Below are 21,364 nucleotides of genomic sequence, written 5' to 3'. Positions count from 1 at the left end.
TTAGACACTGTTATGACTGTCCAGGAAGGGCTTAGGCTCCAATGACAACCTGGGGAAGGCTTAGGTTTCAGTGAGACTTTGGAGGAGGCCTTGATCACTCTTAGAACCTTCAGTAGGCCTTAAATCTGAGTGAGAATAAATAGAAAGTTTAGGCTCTAGGGAATCTGCTTACCCTATGGTATTAATAGAATCTAGGAGAAGGCCCTAGAATTAATTCAGAACGTGCAGAAGACTGCTAGCACAAATGAGAACTTGAATAAAGATTTCGATCACAGTGAGGAAATGGGGAGTGCCTTCTGTCCTAGTGAAAACCATGTATACACTGTGAGAATTTGGGGAAAACTGTTAGGCCCCAATGAGATCCTGGTTAATGCCTTAAGCTCCACTGAGAAACCAAGCAAGGCTTTCAGATCCAGTGAGAACATAGGGAAGCGTTTTGATGCCAGGGATAACCTGGGGGATGTCTTAAGCCTCAAATGATGACTTTTTAGGAGATTTTTTGATTCAGTCAGAACCTAAGGAAGGCTTAAGATTTCAATGCAAACTTTTGAAAGCCCTTAGATCCTGGTGGGTACCTAAAGAAGACCATAAGCCCCACTGAGAACTAGTGAAAGCTTTAGGCCACAGGGAGAACATGGAGAAGGCCTTCAGACCCAGTAAGAAAACTATTGCAAGACTTAGAGAACACCTGAGAACTAGGGAATATTTTAAGCATAGTGATTCTTGATATTACCTTAGGCCCCAGTGAGAATTTGTACAAGAACATAAGATACAGTGATAACAGGAGAAAACCTTACAGCCCAGTAATGATCTAGGAAGGCCTTAAACCCCAGTGACAACTTGGGGGAGGCTTTAGTGACCAGAAAGGATCTTAGAAGGCCTTTGGCTCAAGGGAGGCTTAGGAGGGCCTTATGCCCCAATTGTCCATGGGGAGAGGCCTTAGTGCCCAGTGAAATTATGGGGTGGCTTTATGACTCACTGAGAACATTGGAAAGACCTCAGACACCCCATGGTGACCGTGTGGAATGTGCTAAATTCCAGTGAGTATTTATAGAAAATGTATAGTAAGCATGAAAATCTGTAGAAGGCTGAAGGCTTCAGTGTGCCTGGAGAAGGACCTAAATCCAACTGAGAATTTGGAGAAGGCCTGTAGCCCCACTGAGAAGTGACAGAATGTTTAGGACTTAGTGATAACCTGAGGAAGACCTTATTATCCAGTGGGAACCTGAAGAATGTGTCAGGCTCAAGGTAGAACACCATGGCGGTATGCAAGATCAATGAAAACCTGCCAAACACCTTGGAGAATCTGTGAGACTGTAACAAAATTTTTGGCAGTAATAAGACTGGCTAATGCCTTTGGCTCCACTGAGAACCTTGGCCCAGATTTAAGACCCAATGAGTAGATACAGAAGGCTTTAGACCCCAGTGGAAATCCAGAAAGACCATAGACATGTAAAAAATCTCAGAAAATGTTCTGGCCGAGGTACAACCTTGGAAGTCCTTGTACTCCAGTCAGAAGCTAAGGAAGCATTAAGATTCTGTGAGAGGCTAGAGAGATAGTTCAGAATTAAAGAGCACTGACTGCTCTTCCAGAGATCCCGAGTCTAATTCCCAGCAACCTCATGGTGGCTCACAACCATCTGAAAAGGGATCTGATGCCCTCTTCTGGTGTGTCTGAAGACACATATAAATGAATAATTTTTTAAGTTGGGTTGAAATAAAACTTCAGTAAGAACAAGGGAAACATTTAGGCCCCACTGAGACATAATCATCTCAGGCTTTAACTCGTGCAATAGCCCGTAGAAGCTGTTAAACTGCAGTGAGAACATGGAGAAGGCTTTCAATCAGTGAAGACCTCTCAAAGGCCTTGCAGATACTTTATAACTTGGGAAAGATTTCAGACAACAGGGAGTCCTTTGATAACACTTTTTTCTATGAGGAGAATCTAGGCAAGGCGTTGAGAGTGAATGACAACACTGTGAAGCCTTCTGCTCCAGTGTCAACACAGGAAAGCCTCAGGACAGTAGAACTTACAGAAGGCTTTAGACACCAGTAAGGATTTGGGAAGCCTTTAGGCCCCAGTGAGAACCCAGAAAAGCTTTAAGACCCAGTGAGAATATAGGAAAGACCTTAGGACCAATTAAGACTCTGAGAAATGCTTTAAGATCTAATCAGAAGCTGAATAAGATTTTAGACCTTAGTAAGAATGAAGGGAAGGCCTAGGGTCTAGAGAAGCACCTTGAGAAGGCTAATAGCTTGTTTTTGTTTTTTTTAAAAAACTTTGAAAATACTTCCTGCCCCTCCTGATCCCCCCTCATTGAGGGTCCTCCCTTTATCTCCCAACTCCCAGCTTTACCTTTGAGAATGTGAAATCTTGTGCTATTCCTCTACCCTAGTGCTTGAAACCTCTGCAAAATTAGGCACATCTTCTCCCACTGAGGCCAGACAAGGCAGCCCTCTACTACATATATGTTGGGGAGCTCAGACCAGCACAGGCATGCTCTTTGGTTGGTGGCTCAGGCTCTGGGCGCTTACAGGGAGCTTAGATTAGTTGACCTGTTGGCCTTCCTATGGCGTTACCAACCCCTTCAATCTTTCCAGTAATGCTTCCCTAGGGGTCTGCACCTCTATCCAATATTTGGCTGCAGGCATCTGCATAAGTCTTAGTCAGCTCCTGGATAGAACTTCTCAGAGGACAACTGAATATGCTTGACCCAGGGATTGGAACTATTTGGAGATGTGCCCTTTATTGGAGGAAGTGTGTCATTGTTGAGTGGGCTTTAAGACCCTCTTCCTAACCACATGGGAGCCAGTCTTCTCCTAGCAGCCTTCAGATGAAGATGCAGATGAAGAACTCTTCAGCAATGCCTGCCTCATATGTGCCTGGATGCTACCATGCTCCCACCTTAATGACAATGGACTGAGCATCTGAACCTGTAAACTACTAATTAAATGTTGTGTATAAATTGCCTTGGCATGGTGTTTGTTCACAGCAGTAAAACCCTAAGACAACAGCCATGCTAAGTCCTATCAGCAAATATCATAGCATCAGGAATAGTTTCAGGGATTGGTTCCCACTGATGACATCGATCTCACATTGGACCAGGCATTGGTTGGCCATTCCTTCAAACACAGCTTCATCTCTGTCCCTGAATTTGTTTTATACAGGAATAATTTTGGTTCAAAAGTTTTGTACATGTGCTTGTGTCCCCAACCCTGCACTCTGAGTCTGGCTTCTGGATATAGAGTCTTCAAGATCCATATTCCCACTGTTAGCCATTTCAGCTACCATCATACAATTGACTCCTGAGAGCCTCTCCATACCAAGTATCTGGGACTTCCTAGAAATTCCTCACCCGACACAACCAGCAGCATATTTCCACTCATTCTCCTGGCCCTCTGGGCCTCTCTCCTTCTTTCCTCATCCCTAATCCTGCCCCCACATTCCTCTCCTCCCCTCTCTCACTCAGTTTCCGCCCTTGCTCAGTCTCTCCTGACTACTCTGTTCACCCTTCCAGGTGGGATTGAAGCATCTTCACTTTGGCCTTCCTTTTTCTTTAACTTCGTAGGTTCTGTGGTTGTATCGTGAGTATTCTGTACTTTTGGGCTAATATTTACTTATCAATGAGTACATACATGCATATGCTTTGGGGTCTGTCTTACCTCACTCAGGATGGTATTTTGTAGGTCCATCCAACTGCAAAATTCATGATGACCTCAATTTTATACAAGAATAGTATTCCATTGTACAAATGAACCACATTTTCTGTATCCATTCTTTGATTGCAGGACATCTGTGGTTAGGCACAGAGAGTACCTTAGAAAGTTTTATGCCCCAGTGAGTGTTGTGGGCAAGGCAGGAGGCTCCCATGAGAACCTGAGGAAGTCTATAGATTCAATAGAAAAATGAGAACCCAGGAGAAACATGGTTGAAACTTAGGTGTCAATGTCTATTGAAGTGGGGTCCTAAGGGTAGGGTCTCATTAACCATGACATAGGAGTACACAACCATAGTCAGCCAATGCACACTTATTCAAAGTTTCAGCATCTTTTATGCAGAAAGCAGACTAAAGAATTCACATAATTTCTCACTCCCACCAGGTGCTGTTTACCTAGCATCATCTTACCTTGGCTCATGGTGACCCAAACCTCCGTGTAAAATGAGAAATCTTTCTACAGTCCAACTTACTTCCTATGAGAAATTGAATGTGAAGGTCACTTCCTCAGGTTGGTAACTTGGCAAAACACCAGAATTCTGCCTTCTCAGTCTCAGTCTGCTGAAAATGGCAGGGACCCTTGGCTGCCTTGAAGCTAGCAAGCTGGGAGCAGTCTCTCATGCCATTGCTCTACACTTAGGCTCCAGTGAGACTCGTAGTAAACCTTAAGAAACCAGTGAGAACATAGGGTAGATTTAGAGTACAGTGGAACTAAGTGGGTTTTAGGCCATAATTAGAATTGGGGAAGGCCTTAGGCCTCAGAAAGATTTTGGAAAAAAGGTCTAGTAGTCAGAACCTTGACCAGTTCTTTTGCCCAATGAAGCCTGTAAAAGGTTTTAGGCTTTACTGAGAAGCTGGAGAAGAATTAATGCCTCAAAAAATCTTTGGAGAAGACCTTAGAATGTAGTGGAAACCTAGTAACAGCATCGTGAGAACTTATACAAATTTTCCTGTACTGTGAACGGGAGAATGTCTTTAGACATAGTGAATACCCGTATAAAGCTTTATAAACCCTAGAAATTTGTGGGAATTATTTTAGGCACCAGTGAGATCCTGACTAATACCTTCGAGGTGACAGAGAATGTTGGCAAGGCTATGAGATACAGAGAGAACATAGCAAAGGGGTTGGGCCACACTCAAATGCCAGATGTCTTTAGGCCAATAATGAAAATTTGAAAAGGCCTTAGATTAAAGTAAGAAGTAGAAGGTTTTAATCATAGAGTGAGCACCTGGAGAAGGCCAAAGGCCTCAGTGAGAATTGGAGAATACCTTAGATGCCAGTATAAACCAGAAGTAAAACTTAAGACTCAGTAATAATGTATATAAGTTTGTTGGAGACAGGAAGACTATGGAAAAGTTCTTAGACACAGCTTCTAGAAAATATGAGAACATGGAACAAATTTTTCGGTCCAGTGAAACCAGGCAATGCTTTAAGAACCAGTGAGCACATGGGGGAAGGACTTGGATACAAGTGACAACCAGGTAAGCCCTTAGGACCCATTGAGTACCTGTAGAAGGTTTTAGGCCTTAGAGGGAACATGGAAAATGCCATAGGAGTCAATCAGCAATTGGAGAAGGCCTAAGCCTTATAGTCAGAACCTAGAGGAGACCTAGGCCCCAGCGAGAATGTGGAGAATGTTAGGCCACAATAAGAACATGGGGAATGACTTCATACCCAGTGAGAAAATTATCAATGACCACAGAAAACGTGTGGGGAAAAATGGTTAATTTTTAGGCTCCACTCAGGCTCTGAGTAGTTCCTGGAGTTTTTAACAACAATGAGGACTATGCTTTAAGACCTAGGGAGAAAAAGGTGTCTTAGTTTAGGTTTCTATTCCTGTGAAGAGACACCATAATCAAGGCAAGCTTATCAAGGACAATGTTTAATGGGGGCTGGTTTACAGGTTCAGAGGTTCAGTCCATTACTAATGTGAAAAAATGGCAGTGTCCAGGAAGGAATGGAGTAAGAAAGGGCTAAGAGTTGTGCATACTAGCCACCAGGAGAAGATTCTTAATCACATTATCCAGATTTAGGGCTGTATTGAGATTTTAAACCCCACGCCTAAGTAATACCCTTTCTCTAACATTACACTTCAGACAATCAGCCATGTAGAATTACTCAAGTAGACCTCAGGAAAGGCCTTAGGCTTTCTTGTGTTTCTCAGTGAGTTCTTAGAAGACATTTAGAACCCGCAAAATGCCTTAGGGCACAACTGTACCAAAAAGAACTTACGGGAGGCAAAATGTCTCTTTAAGACTTTGAATAAGACCTTTAGCCACATTCAGAACCTGTGGAATGTTAGAGGTCACAGCAAGAACATGAGGGGAGTCTTCAGACCCAGTGAAAATCTGGTGATGGTTTTCTAGATTCCATGAGAACTTAAGAAAATATTTATGGCCAATTGAAATCCTTTGCCAGGAATAAAGACTCAGGAAAAACTTGATACATTTGTTGGCCACAGTAATGACACATAAGAACTGAGTCCCTAGTGACAACCTGAGGAAAAGACTGAGGCTTCATTGTATCTTTGGAGAAGGTTTTAAACCTGACTGAGTCTGCTATTTAAATCATCCAGTATTTATACCAATAAAGCCATTGGAGTCATAAAGTGAGGTAGAATCCTGCTAGTTCAGGAGGTAACTGAGACAGAGACAGAGAGAGAAAAGAAAAGAACAGGTGAGAACATAGAGAGCTGTAGTGGTAGGCAGTCCTTTTATACAAACTCCATAACTGGTACAATTGATGGCAGTGGCAATTTATGATGTAAGCATTTCCTACATCCTGGGAATGACATGGTGGAATCACCTGTTAGCTTAACACTAGAAACAGCCTTAGATCCCAGAAGCTGGGACTCTCCGTAGGATCTTATAACCACTCTGGAAGGCCTTGTCCCAGTGAGGAACAAAGGAAGGCTTTGGGCTCCAGTAAGTATTGGGGATGACATTAGACCCCTTTGAGATAACAGGGAAGGCTTTCAGACACAGCCTTCCTGAAAACCTTGGAAGGCCTTATGTCCAGCAATATACTTGGTCAGAATTGAGGTGCCAACGTGAATTTCAGAAACTCTGTAGAAGGAAGAAACTCCTTAGGGGAAGGTCTTAGGTCCCACGGAGATCCTGAGAAGGTCTTAGCACTGAAGTAGAACCTTAGGAAGGAATCCATAGAGGTCCGAGTACTGAGGATGGCCCTGGATCCCTGTGACACCCTAAAGAAGTCTTAGTGAATGGTGAGAGGTAAAGGCCTTCTCATACTCTCAGAAACTTGGAAACCCTCTGGGAACAGATGAGTACTCAAGAGACATTATTCTGCAAGGAAGTCCAGTGAGAGTCTCAAAATATTTACATTCAAGTTAGCATCTTATGACGGCCATGAGCCCCAGTGAGTGTCATGAGCAGGGAGGAAGGTATTTGTCCTCTTAGCAAAAGGGACAAGTGGTCATCCTGAGGTTCTCCACCCATGGTTCCCACAAGTTCCTAACCACTATGCTATTCCTCCCTGTTCAAGGCTGCTCAGTCTATGGCAGTTCCAAGTTTCCTTACGATCTATAGCCCCCTAGTGGTTGTACCTGAATCCAAGAACTTCCTCAGTATGATGAACATAATTTTTGAAAAAGCCTTTGAGTCATGAGAAAAAAAAAGCTTAAGTCTGTAAACCCACAGTGCCCAGCCTGTGCCTGATAATCAGACTGCAGGTATATCAATTACTAGATAATCAAACATGTGACAGAAGAAAGTGACAATGCCACCTGCCCACTTGAGAGTATATAATCAGAGAACAAAAGTAATGCATAGTACTTTGCCCTTACAGGACTACTGAAGACTTTGAAAGGGACTATGTTGGTCTTCCCTACGGATGGAGGGTTTCCTGCGATCTTAACCATTCAACTGCCTCCTTCCCTGAAAGAATTGAGCCAAGATTCAGATAAGATTCTTCAGGCAGGTGAGAAGCTTGGGAAGATAGATTTATGACCTTAGTTAGGGACTTGGCCGAACACCTATGGGAAGACACTCAGCATAAGAAACTACATCTTTTCTTCTAGCAACTGTGCATACCGACCGTCGAGATCAAAACAGGCAGGGAATTACTGGGTAGGCCTTAGGTGTCCATGAGATCCTGGGATGGCATGAGGCTCCAGGTAGACACAGGAGACTGCTCAGAACCTAGTTTCAACCTGGGATATTATTAGACATCAGTGAGACTCTGACAGAAGAAAAGGTACCGGTTACATCCTCCTGACAGCATGACACCTCAAAAATAATTTAGAGAAGGTAATAGTCCCCTAAAAATACCTGGGAAAAGCTTAGGACCCTAGAAACATCATAGAAATGGAACAGGTTCCAGTGAGAAACTGGAGCAGGATTGAGTCCAAGAGAGAACCAAGGAAAACATTCAAGTCCAAGGAGGTCCTAAGGAAGACTTTAAGCCTTAATGAGAATCTAAGACAGACTTTAGATCTGAACGAAAATCTCTGGGAAGCCATAGCCATGAGTGAGAAGGAGGGGAATGATTTCTTCCTCAGTGAGAATGTGGAAGACAGTTAGAACCAGTGAAAAACCACAGTTTGGATTTGGTGAGGCCTTAGGTTTCCGTGAATACCTTTTGAAAGCCTTGGGTTGCAGTAAGAACACCGAAAGCTCTTCTATCCCAGGGAGGTATTGCAGAAGACTTTTAATGCTGTGTGATCCTGGGGACATTCTTAGACTGACAGAGAATCTAGGCAAGATCTTAGATTCAACTTTCAAATATTGGCATTGGATTCTATGTTCTATATATGGTCTCATTGTCTTAGGAAATTAGAGCAACAAATTGGCTCCAAACCTGGGGATTAGACCCTAAGCAATTTGAGGGAAAATTCACTTCTCCCCAAAATATGCAACTAGCAGTAATGTGGAAATGAAACACCTAGTAGGTCTAACAAGTTTCTACAGAGCTACTGAGAAGCTCCCTCCCTAAGCCCCATTCAAACCGTGGCAACAAGAGGCAGAAACACATCCCAGAGCTGGGACTTAGCCAGCACCAATGTCACAGCATGTTTGAGGTTTTTGAGCCTAAAGAAGGACCAAGGACGCTGGGGCAGGACTTCCTGTGAAGCATCAGAGCTTAGCATCAAGAGGTGAAAAAAATGGCAGCCGACTTTCCAAAGGCTTCTCCCAGGTCCAGCAGGCTGATCAGGTGTGTCCACCAGAGCAAGCCTTCCTGTGCTAGTTTTCCTTCATCCCCCACATCTTTTTTTTTTCTTTTTTTTCATACCTTTATTAAATTGGGTTTTTCTTATTTACATTTCAAAAGTTATTCCCTTTCCTGGTTTCCAGGCCAACATCCTTCTAACCCCTCCCCTTCCCCTTCTATGTGGGTGTTCCCCTCCCCACCCAACCCCCAATTAACCCCCTTCCCCCACCCCCCAACAATCCTGTTCACTGGGCCTCCAGCCTTGGTAGGACCACGGGCTTCCCCTTCCACTTGTCCTTCATCTTAACAGGACAGAGAAGAACCAGACCTGCTCTACAGACTGTGTACACTGCAGGCTGCTGGAGATCGCTGCCCATGCTGCCATCAGCTCTGCAAACACAAGAGTTGCCTCATAAGCCCAGATGCTGTGGGTCCTTCTCCAGTTAGCTCCTCCCTGCCAGTGAAAGAATTGGAGAGTACTACAGTGTCCTGAGTTGAACACTAGAGGGAGACAAAGGCACAAAAAGCTGGAATAAGGTAAGAAAAAAATATGTATGTACACACACAGGCCAGCAAACACGCACATGCACACGCGTGTGCGCGCACACACACACACACACACACACACACACACACACACACTCACACAGGATATAAAATAATAGATTTAAAGAAAAAAACCAATCTCTGGACAGTTATCATTATTACAATGTTAAGTACCCTGGTTTACTATGTCTTCTCACAACACAGGGCCCTCAGTAAAAAAAAATTATAAGTCATTAAAAGAGATTAGAAGATTTTATACAACAAAATATACTGGAAAATTAAGGTTGGAGAAAGGAGCTAAGAAAGATGCTAGAACAAAAGAAACAAAATTTCATATATGAGACTCAACAGAGAGAGAGAGAGAGCAATACAATTTGGAACCAGAGCCTACAGGGTGGTTTACTAGAGTTAGTAAATCTAAATAAGGTTGATACAATATCAGTATGGCACCATAACAGAAGTGAAATTATGGAAGCAGGGCCTAGAACAGATGATACAGGAATTTATAGAGCAAAAGGGACAACAGAGAGCAAAACTTAAAACTAAAGGTACAGGAATGTATAGGTCAAGATAAACAACAAAGAGAGGCAAATGGAGGGTGGAGACAGGAGATGGAGAAGGCACTAAAACAAAAGCAGAGACATCTCCCAGATCAGTCTGAGCAGCACAGAGAAAATAAGTAGGATTGAAACAAAGGGTTGGGGAGAACCTTTTAAAATTAACTGATCAAAATAAAAGAGGCTCTTCCAGTTTTTGCCTTTGCCCTGACCTGAACTGGTCCCACAGCTCTCTGTACCCAAATCCCGTGGCAGAGAGAACTGGACTCTCAGAAGTACAGACAGTCCTAAGAACTTAGTGCTAACTACCACTTCTGCTCACATTCTAGTCCTAAAAGTAACCTGCCTAGTGACCTCTGGCTATAGGAACCTAGGAATAGTCATAGGCAGGAACTTTCAAGTTTCTGCCTGTACCCATAGCTGAACCGGTCCCACAGATCCTCTGTACCGAAATCCCATGGGGCAGAGAGCTGGACTCTCAGACGTGTGGACAATCCTCAGAGCTCAGAGGAGACAACTACTTCTGTTCACATTCCTGACCCAAGACAAACCCTCCTATTGCCCTCTGTGCCCTCTGGGCACAGGAAAGTAGGAGCAGTCAGGGACAGGATCCTTCCAGTTTCTGCCTATGCCCTGAGCTGAAAGCCATTCACCAGGAGCGCCTATACACCTGAGAGCAGAGGTAAGACCAACTCTTCTGATCCAAGTGACCAGCCTGGAGGCTGCAGAAGGCACAAACCCAGGATCGATCTGGGACAGGACCCTTCTGGTTTCTGCCTTTACCAGGAGCTGACCCAATTCCACGGCTCTCTGTACTCAGATCCCACTGGGTGAACCCCAGCCTCTAGGAGTGCTAGCACACAGGATTTAGAGGAGGATCAAGTTACTGTCAGAGATAGCAAGACAAGCTAACCAGAGACAACCAGATGGCAAGAGGCAAGCGCAGGAACCCAAGCAACAGAAACCAAGACTACTTGGCATTGTTAGAGCCCAGATCTCCCACCAATACTGGATACGCCAATACACTGGAAAAGCAAAATTTGGATTTAAAAGCGCATCTCACGATGATGATAGAGGCCTTTAAGAAGGACATAAATAACTCCCTTTAAGAAATACAGGACAACACAGGTAAACAAGTAGAAGCCCTTAAAGAGGAAACACAAAAATTCCTTTAAAACTTACAGGAAAACACAACCCAACAGATGAAAGAATTAAACAAAACCATCCAGGATATAAAAATGGAAATAGAAACAATAAATAAATCACAATTGGCGACAAAACTGGAGATGAAAATACTAGGAAAGACATCAGGAGGCATAGATGCAAGCATTACCAACAGAGCAAGAGATTGAAGGGAGAATCTCAGGGGGAGAAGATATAGAAAACATTGAAACAACCATCAAAGAAAATGTAAAATGCAAAAATCTAACCCAAAACATCCAGGAAATCCAGGACACAATGAGAAGATCAAACCTAAGGATAATAGATATAGAAGAGAACAAAGATTCCCAACTTAAAGGGCCAGTAAATATCTTCAACAAAATTATAGAAGAAAACTTCCCTAAGCTAAAGAAAGAGATGCCCATAAACACACAAGAAGGCTACAGAACTCCAAATAGATTGGATGAGAAAAGAAATCCCCACCACATAATAGTGAAAACACCAAATGCACAAAACAAAGAGTATTAAAAGCAGTAAGGGGAAAAGGTCAAGTAAAAGCAGACCTTTCAGAATTACACCAGACTTCTCACCAGAGACTATGAAAGCCAGAAGATCCTGGACAGATGTCATACAGACCCTAAGAGAACACAAATGCCAGCCCAGGCTACTATATCCAGCAAAACTCTCAATTAACATAGATGGAGAAAACAAGATATTCCATGAGAAAACCAAATTTGCACAATATCTTTCCACAAATACAGCCCTACAAAGGATAATAGATGGAAAATTTCAACACATGGAGGAAAGCTAAACCCTATAAAAAGCAAGAAAGTAATCTTCTTGCAACCAACCCAAAAGAGAGCCACACAAGCATAATTCCACCTCTAACAACAAAAATAACAGGAAACAACAATCACTATTCCTTAATATCTCTTAACATCAGTGGACTCAATTCCCCAATAAAAAGACATAGACATAGACTGGATGTGTAAGTTTTATGTAATATTGCTGCATATACAGGAAGTACACCTCAGTGACAAAAACAGACACTACCTAAGAGTAAAGGGTTGGAAAACAATTTTCCAAGGAAATGGTCCCAAGAAACAAGCTAGAGTAGCCATTCTAATACTTAATAAGATCAACTTTCAACCAAAAGTTATCAAAAAAAGATAAGGAAGGGCACTTCATACTCAAAGGAAAAATCCACGAAAATGAACTCTCAACTTCTGAATATCTATGCTGCAAATGCAAGGGCACCCACATTCATAAAAGAAACCTTACTGTAGCGCATAGCACACACTGCACCTCACACAATAATAGTAGGAGATTTCAACACCCCAGTCTTATCAATGGGCAGATCATGGAAACAGAAACTAAACAAAGTCACAGAGAAACTAACAAAAGTTATAAGCCAAATCAATTTAACATATATTTATAGAACATCTCATCCTTAAACAAAAGAATATATCTTCTTCTCAGTACCTCATGGTAACTTCTCCAAAATTGGCCATATAATCAGTCACAAACCAGGCATAACCAGATACCAGAAGATTGAAATAATCCCATGTCTTCTATCAAATCACCATAGACTAAGACTGGTCTTCAATAACAATAAAAATAATGGAAAGCCCACATACACATGGACCTTGAACAACACTCTACTCAATGATAACTTGGTCAAGGAAGAAATGAAGAAAGAAATTAAAGACGTTTTAGAATTTAATGAATTCTAAATTCTAAATTTAATGAATTCTAATTGAATGAGCATGAAGGCACAACATACCCCCACTTATGGGACACAATGAAAGCAGTGCTAATAGGAAAACTTATAGCACTGAGTGCCTCCAAAAAGAAACTGGAGAGAGCATATGCTAGCAGCTTGACAGCACACCTAAAAGCTCTAGATCAAAAGGAAGCAAGGACACCGAAAAGAAATAGATGACAAGAAATAAACTCATGACTGAAATCTGCCAGGTAAAAATAAAAAGAACTATACAAAGAATCAACAAAACCAGGAGCTGGTTCTTTGATAAATTCAACAAGATAGATAAACCCTTCACCAAACTAACCAGAGGGCACAGGGAGAGTATCCAAATTAACAAAATCAGAAATGAAAAGGGAGACATAACAACAGAAACTGAGGAAATTCAAAGAATCTTCAGATCCTACTACAAAAGGCTATACTCAACAAAATGGAAAATCTAGATGAAATGGACAATTTTCTAGACAGATACCAGGTATGAAAGTTAAATCAGGATCAGGTAAACAATTTAAACAGTCCCATAATCCCTAAAGAAATAGAAGCAGTCATTAAAAGTATCCCAACCCAAAAATGCCAAGTGGGTTTAGTGCAGAATCCTATCAGACCTTCATAGAAACCCTAATACCAATACTGTCCAAACTATTCCACAAAATAGAAACAGAAGGAGCTCTACCCAATTCCTTCTATGAAGCCACAATTTAGCTCATACCTAAACCACACAGAAACCCAACAAAGGAAGAGAACTTCTGACCAATTTCCATCATAAATGTTGATGCAAAAATACTCAATAAAACTCTAAAATTCAGGATCCAAGAATACATCAAAATGATCATCATGATAAAGTAGGCTTCATCCCAGGGATACAGGAATGGTTCAGTATAGGGAAATCTGTCAATGTAATCCACTATGTAAACAAACTCAAAGAAAAAAAACCCAAATGATCATCTCATTAGATGCTGAGAAAGCATTTGACAAAATTCAACATCTCTTCATGTTAAAAGTCTTGGAAAGATCAGGAATTCAAGGCCCGTACCTAAACATAGTAAATGCAATATACAGTAAACCTGTAGCTAACATCAAACTAAATGGAGAGAAACTTGAAGCAATCCACTAAAATCAGGGCCTAGACAAGGCTGCAAACTCTCTCCCTACTTATTCAATATAGTTCTCGATATCCTAGCCAGAACATTCAGACAAGAAAAGGAGGTCAAAGGGATACAAATTGGAAAGGAAGAAGTAAAAATATCACTATTTGCAAATGTCATGATAGTATATGTAAGTGACCCCAAAAGTTCGACCAGAGAACTACTAAGCCTGATAAATAACTTCAGCAAAGTACCTGGGTATAATATTATCACAAACAAATCAGTATCCTTCCTCTACTCAAAAGATAAACAGGCTGAGAAAAAAATTAGGGAAATGGCACCCTTCACAATAGTCATACATGACATAAAATGCCTTGGTGTGACTCTAACCAAGCAAGTAAAAGATCTGTATGACAAGAACTTCAAGTCTCTGAAGACATTGAAGAAGATCTCAGAAGATGGAAAGCCCTCCCATGCTCATGGATCGGCAGAATTAATATAGTAAAAAATGACCATTTTGCCAAAAGCAATCTACAGATTCAATGCAATCCCCATCAAAATTCCAACTCAATTCTTCATAGAGTTAGAAAGAGCAACATGCAAATTCATTCGGGATAACAAAAAACCCAGGACAGCAAAAACCATCCTCAACAATAAAAAAAAACTTCTGGTGAAATCACCATCCCTGACCTTAAGCTGTATTACAGAGCAATAGTGATAAAAACTGTATGGTATTGGGAAAGAGACAGGCAGGTAGATCAATGAAATAGAATTAAGACCAAGAAATGAACCCACACACCTATGGTCACTTGATCTTTGACAAAGGAGCTAATACCATCCAATGGAAAAAAGATAGCCTTTTCAACAAATGGTGCTGGTTCAACTGGAGGTCAGCATATGGAAGAATGCAAATAAATCCATTCTTACCACCCTGTACAAAGTTTAGTCCAAGTAGATCAAGGGCCTCCACATAAAACCAAATACACTCAAACTAATAAAAGAAAATGTAGAGAAGGGTCTCGAACATGTGGGCACTGCTGAAAATTTCCTGAACAAAAACACAACGGCTCATGCTCTAAGCTTAAGGATCGACAAATGGGACCTCATAAAATTGCAAAGCTTCTGTAAGGCAAAGGACACTGTCTTAGGATAAAACGGCAACCAACAGATTGGGAAAAGATCTTTACTAATCCTATATCCAATAAATGGCTAATGTCCAATATATACAAAGAACTCAAGAAGTTAGACTCCAGAGAGCCAAATAACTCTATTAAAAATGGGGTACAGAGCTAAACAAAACATTCTCAGCTGAGGATTATCGAATGGCCAAAAAGCACCTAAAGAAATGTTCAACATCCTTAGTCATTAGGGAAATGCAAATCAAAACAACCCTGAGATTCCACCTCATACCAGTCAGAATGGCTAAGATTGAAAACTCAGGTGACAGCAGATGCTGGCAAGGATGTGGAGAAAGAGGAACACTCCTCCATTGTTGATGGGATTGCAATCTTGTACAACCATTCTGGAAATCAATCTGGAGGGTCCTCAGAAAACTACCTGACAGTGTACTACCCGAGGACACAGCTATAACACTCCTGGGCATGTATCCAAATAATACTCCAACATACAACAACGATACATGCTCCACAATGTTCATTGCAGCCTTGTTTATAATAGTCAGAAGCTGGAAAGAACCCAGATGCCCTTCAACAGAGGAATGGATACAGAAAATGTGATAATATCTACACAATGGAGTACTACTCAGCTATCAAAAACAATGACTTCATGAAATTCATAGACAAATGGATGGAAGTAGAAAATATCATCCTGAGTGAGGTAACTCAATCACCAAAGGAAAAACAAACAAACAAACAAACAAACAAAAAAACCCCACACATGATATGCACTCACTAAGTGGATATTAGCCCAAAAGCTCAAATTACACAAGATACCATCCACATGAAGCTCAAGAAGAAGGACGACCAAAGAGCAGATGCTTCAGTCCTTCTTAAAAGGGGGAAGAAAAACATTCATAGGAAGAGATATGGAGACAAAGTTTGGAGCAGAGACTAAAGGAATGGCCATTCAGAGTCAGTATCAATGACCTGAGAATGGGGTCCCCGTTGGAGGAGTTAAAGGATTGAAGGAGTTGAAGGGGCTTGCAGCCTCATAAGAACAACAATACCAACCAACCAGAGCTCTCAGGGACTAAACCACTACCCAAAGTGTACACATGGACACACCCGTGGCTCCAGCTATATATGCAGCAGAGGTTGGCTGGACTCCCCAGTGTATGTCAGTGTGGGGAGGCGGGAAGACAGGGTCGTAGGGAGGAAGAACACTCACAGAAGAAGGGGCAGGAGTGATAGGATAGCAGGTTTATGGACGGGAAACGGAATAACATTTGAAATATAAATTTAAAAATGCCAAGTAAAAATTTAAATAAAAAGAAATATGGCTATGTTCTACTACAGCATGGATGGGGTCTGGAATATTAATATCTTTGCTAAGTGAAATACTCCAGACAATAATAGTACATGATCTTGTTAACATGTGGGATGTGTATGTATGAAATCAAGCTCTAATACACAGAAATAAGGAATGTAACCATGTTTACCATGGACAGAAGACAAACAGAAGGGAAGGGGAGGGGGAGAGATATGAGAAGTCAAAGGACCCAAGAAAGCAGGTGAACCAGTCTACAGGACTAACTGCGATATGAAGACTAACGTCAATAAAAGCATATTGTACTGGGAATTGCATTAAATAAGCTTTTAGCTTGCATGTCACAAAAAATAGAACAAAGTGAGCTGTCGCAATTTAGTCCACTCCACTACAGTAACTATTGCTTCTTTTATATGCATAATGTAACTTCATGCCAAAAGAAATACTCATATACACAAGTAAATGCATCCAGAAAAGGAAAAATAAATAAAAGAGTCATCAGAATATCAGAATTACAGTAATTATGATGTAGAAGGAGAAAGTAGGTCTGAGGATGCAGGAACTTATGGAAGAGGATGAACAACAAAGGGAGAGATATGGAACATGGGCACAGACCTTAAGGGAGTAATAAGAATACTAATCAGGGAAAATACTCAGGCATAGACAGAAGATAAATTTAGAGAAAACCAACCAAAGGCTGTTGGAAACAAACCTCACTTGATCCAGTTAGTGTTCAACAGAGACCAGCATATGATGATCACCCACAGAATTATCAGGAATTACAGTGGCGACCTGTGGATGTGTTAGAACTGACAAAACTTAGGGGAAATATCACTGGTTTTGGAATGCATTTGTTGTTTCTAAAACAAATGCTGACCTCTTGGGCTTAGACCCCAGTGAGAATCTCAAGAACACTTTAGATTCAAGTTGGAATAGTAGGGAGGCCATAAATCCCAGTCAGTATCACTAGCAAGACAGTAAATAATGATACTGGTAACTAAATCCCAGTCAGTATCACTAGCAAGACAGTAAATAATGATACTGGTAACAAAGTTATATTTTATTATATTTAGGGTTTTTTTTTTTTAACTGAAAGTGCACACTCTTAAGTTCCTAACCTCAATCCTAGGCCAACCTCTTCAGCAATGGCCGGTCAGCTTTAGGGCAGGCCCAAGTTTTCACGAGGGCCTACAGCCATTCAGTGATTCCCACTGAAGCCAAAGAACTTTCTCATTGTGACAAGCATAATTTCCAAAAAATAGAATATGCCTTTTATTCAAGAGGTTAAAAAGAAGGAACCCCACTATAGGCAAGGCTGCTTCTAATAACCAGAAATAAGTGACATAGCTTACTGAAGATGACTAGGCATGTAAATGCATGACCACACAATGCTGCCCCGCCCACTTACAGGACATAAGCAGAGACCAAGAGCAATGCATGTCATTTTGGTCCTTTGGGGCTGTGGAAAACATTGGAATAGACAGCGCACTGACCTTCCCTGTATCTGGAGAGTGTCCCCTTTGATCCAGACCCAAGCTGTGGATAAGAAACCTCATGCAGGTGAGCAGATTGAGGAGATAAGAGGTGAGACCTTAGTTAGGACCTTGGAGGTACACCTCATGTGAAGACCCGTAGCATAAGATAATGAATCTTTTATTATACCAACCGTGCCTACCTACCATCTAGACCACAATCTGCCCGAACACCTGGGGAAGGCCTTAGGTCTCAGTGAGATCCTGGGATGGCATGAGGCTCCAGGTAGTTACTGGAAAGTTTCTGAAACTATTTTGAATCTGGGGATGTTATTAGATATCAGTGAGAATGTGAGCTAACATGAGGTACTAGTAACAGTCTAGGGACAACCTAACACCTCAAAGATGATCTAGGGGAACTAGTAGGCCTCTGTAAATATCTGCGGGAAGATTTGGGTCCTAGTAAAATCATGGAAAGGCAACAGGGCCCACTGGGACAGTGGAGAAAGATTGAGCCCAAGTGAGAACCAAGGAAAACATTAAACCCCTAGGAGGTCCTAAGGAAGACTTTAAGCCTTAATGAGAATCTAAGACAGACTTTAGATCCGAAGGAAAATCTCTGGGAAGCCATAGCCATGAGTGAGAAGGAGGGGAATGATTTCTTCCTCAGTGAGAATGTGGAAGACTGTTAGAACCAGTGAAAAACTGGTTAAAACTAGGCACAGTGAGAACATCTGAAGAGTCATAAGTTCAAGGGAGATATTGAGGAAAGTCTTAAGCTCCAATGATAATCTATAGAAGATTATGCCATGGTGAACCTAGTGAAGGCTTTTGGCCTCAAGATTCCAGTGACAAATTAGAGAAGTCCTGAAGCCAATGAGAGACTGTAAAAGTTTTTAGACTCCAGTGAGATCCTAGGTAAGGTGTAAGGTTGTAATTAGACATCGGAGAAAGTCTTAGATAACAGTGAGAACCTGGGGACAGGCTTCAGAAAAACTGACCACATGAAGAAGGTTGTAGACCACAATGGGGATAAAAGGAAATTTTTTGTTCCATTGAAAACCTGTTGAAAATTTACTGACCAGAGAAGTCGTAAAAATTTTTAGGTCCTCTTGAGACCCTGGCTAATGGCTTTTGCTCAATTCTGAACCAGGGCAGGTGTTTAAGTTAAGTGATAGCAGAGAGAAGTGTAGCAGAATTTCTTGGAGCCTCCAGTGGTATAAATAATGATATGGCGTCTTCTACATAGCTGAAGGCTTAGACCTTTTGCTTGGGCAGTCTCTCAGCTAACCATCTAGCCTATACCCGGAGCGTGTGCAAATTTCTATACCTCTGTATTCCCCTACAGCCTGTGTACCTGTCTCTTACCAAGTTCCCCTCCTGTGACAGAACATTCCCCTAATGAATAAAGATTTCAAGGAACTAATCACTGTGCGAGGAGGAGGCGGGACTTCCGGGTTGGAAAGAGGAAGAGGGGAGGCAGGAAAAACTTTTTTTTTTTTTAAAGATAAGAGATGATAATAATTTATTAGTACAATAGTAATAAAATTATCAGGTGTCATATATCTCAAAGATAGTACAGCTCAAGAATCACAAGAAAAACAATGAATATATTTAAGTTAGGTCCAATTTAGAGTCACAGAAAACAAATATTTTGTAATTTGAATGTATTTTAGTATCTTCAATAATCTGCAAAATCCTTTAATTGAGGGTACTAAAAAAAAACAGAAAATTTAAAAAGAAGGCTGCTGACTAAGACTTTTTTTTTAAATTTAGAGAATACTTTATTAGTTTTTGTAATCAAACCCACGTAGATAAGACCTTACATATTTAATACAGTGTGTTACCCCTGTACAAATGGAAAAAACTTAAGTTCAACATTTCTAGACCATTATGGCTGTTAATTTCTGTACAGTCCAACTCAACACAGTAAACGGGGATACTTTTTTCCAAAGTTGACAGCACAGCTAAAGTTTCAAAAAATTCAAATTATATATCTGTATATATATATTTATATTTATATAAAAAGACCAATAATAGCAGTGTGTTATGCATCAACAGCAGCAACAGCTTTTCCAGGTTCTGCAGTCATCTGAACAAAACTGTAGAGACATCCAGCACACTCCATTAAAAAAAAAAAAAAGTAAAAAAACAAAACCCGAGAAAACAGCACAGTTCTGTTACTCTTGTGGTACCTGGCACCATTTTTTTTTTAAATTAGCTTCTCAATCATCATCTGGAAAGAAAACATTCTGAGCAACATCATTAAAAACAGCTCTGATAAAGCACGGTCACTACTACGTATCATAAAGCAGGTACAAGCTATTTTACATCCACAGAGGTATGATACAGTACTGTCCTACATCTATAATACTAGAGGATACAATTTAAAAGGCATTATTTGAGACTTGATTCTACTTTTCCAGCAGAGGGCCCAAAGGATGGTGTGACACAGCTTTGTAAAGAAACATACTCTAGACAGGATTTCCTTTCACTAGTGGCACAGTTCTAAGGATTCATTCTCTCCATGAATGTCAGCTAAAACCGTTATTAAAAAAAATGAAATATCCCTAGAACAAAACCGTATAACCACCGGATTCACATGAAGATGACCTAGTGGAGACAAGCTGGACCTCACCTTACCAACAAGCTATCAAATCTGTTATGTTTAAACAGTGAGACCTCCAAGGAAGGAGATGCCAAGTAGTGCTTCAAAGCTTCGGACCACAATCAAACACAGCATCCTTTTCAACAGAAGCAGAAGCTCATCTGAATATGCTCAAGGATGCTGACGTCAACATTTAATCATCTCCTCACTCATCCAGGAAGAAGGGGAGATCAGTTACTACTGTACTTTATTGTGTTCAACCAAATCACCATGTTACAAAAATAGCAAGCTGCCATAATAAAAAATAAGGCTCCTCTATCCAGCACCAGATAGCATCATTTTATTTTCAAGCCTAGAAATTGCACACTTGTATATAAACCAACCGAAGATGAGGATTGAGAGTTCATCTTGGTGGATTTTTCCTTTGATGAATATGAAGTGTCCTTCCTTATCTTTTTTGATGACTTTTAATTGAAAATTGATTTTATTTGATATTAGAATGGCTACTCCAGCTTGCTTCTTCTGACCATTTGCTTGGAAAGTTGTTTTCCAGCCTTTCACTCTGAGGTAGTGTCTGTCTTTGTCTCTGAGGTGTGTTTCCTGTAGGCAGCAGAATGCAGGGTCCTCATTGCGTATCCAGTTTGTTAATCTATGTCTTTTTATTGGGGAGTTGAGGCCATTGATGTTGACAGATATTAAGGAATAGTGATTATTGCTTCCTGTTATATTCATTTTTGGATGTGAGGTTATGTTTGTGTGCTTTTCTTCTCTTTGTTTTGTTGCCAAGATGATTAGTTTCTTGCTTCTTCTAGGGTATAGCTTGCCTCCTTATGTTGGGCTTT

General features: G+C 41.0%; 1 protein-coding gene and 1 long non-coding RNA gene across 33 annotated transcripts in view; one reads left to right on the top strand and one right to left on the bottom strand.

Moving 5' to 3' along the window:
• The window catches only part of Ins2 (insulin 2), a 149,261-nt gene that overhangs the window by 9,691 nt on the left and 118,206 nt on the right, over positions 1–21,364 (top strand). For 24 of the 31 annotated variants that reach the window (XR_010062670.1, XR_010062666.1, XR_010062665.1 and 21 more), the window contains exons 2-4: positions 4,102–4,227; positions 7,525–7,656; positions 9,197–9,423. The gene's annotated coding sequence lies outside the window, so the exon portion shown is untranslated. Of the gene's footprint in view, positions 1–4,101; positions 4,228–7,524; positions 8,890–9,196; positions 9,424–17,852; positions 18,003–21,364 lie in introns of those variants that run through there. The other 7 variants (XR_010062672.1, XR_010062680.1, XR_010062674.1 and 4 more) reach the window with 5 other exon arrangements.
• LOC108349673 (uncharacterized) overlaps positions 1–21,364 on the bottom strand; it is a 49,756-nt gene that overhangs the window by 15,604 nt on the left and 12,788 nt on the right. Inside the window, exon 1 of one of the 2 annotated variants that reach the window (XR_010061159.1) lies at positions 3,664–4,102. The exons of the other annotated variant lie outside the window; for it this stretch is intronic. This is a non-coding gene — a long non-coding RNA (uncharacterized LOC108349673). Of the gene's footprint in view, positions 1–3,663; positions 4,103–21,364 lie in introns of those variants that run through there. 2 annotated transcript variants of the gene reach the window in all.

Source organism: Rattus norvegicus, chromosome 1, assembly GCF_036323735.1.
Source record: "Rattus norvegicus strain BN/NHsdMcwi chromosome 1, GRCr8, whole genome shotgun sequence".
NCBI lineage: Eukaryota > Metazoa > Chordata > Mammalia > Rodentia > Muridae > Rattus > Rattus norvegicus.
The sequence above is the reverse complement of the archived record's forward strand: the minus strand, read 5'-3'. Positions and strand labels throughout refer to the sequence as shown.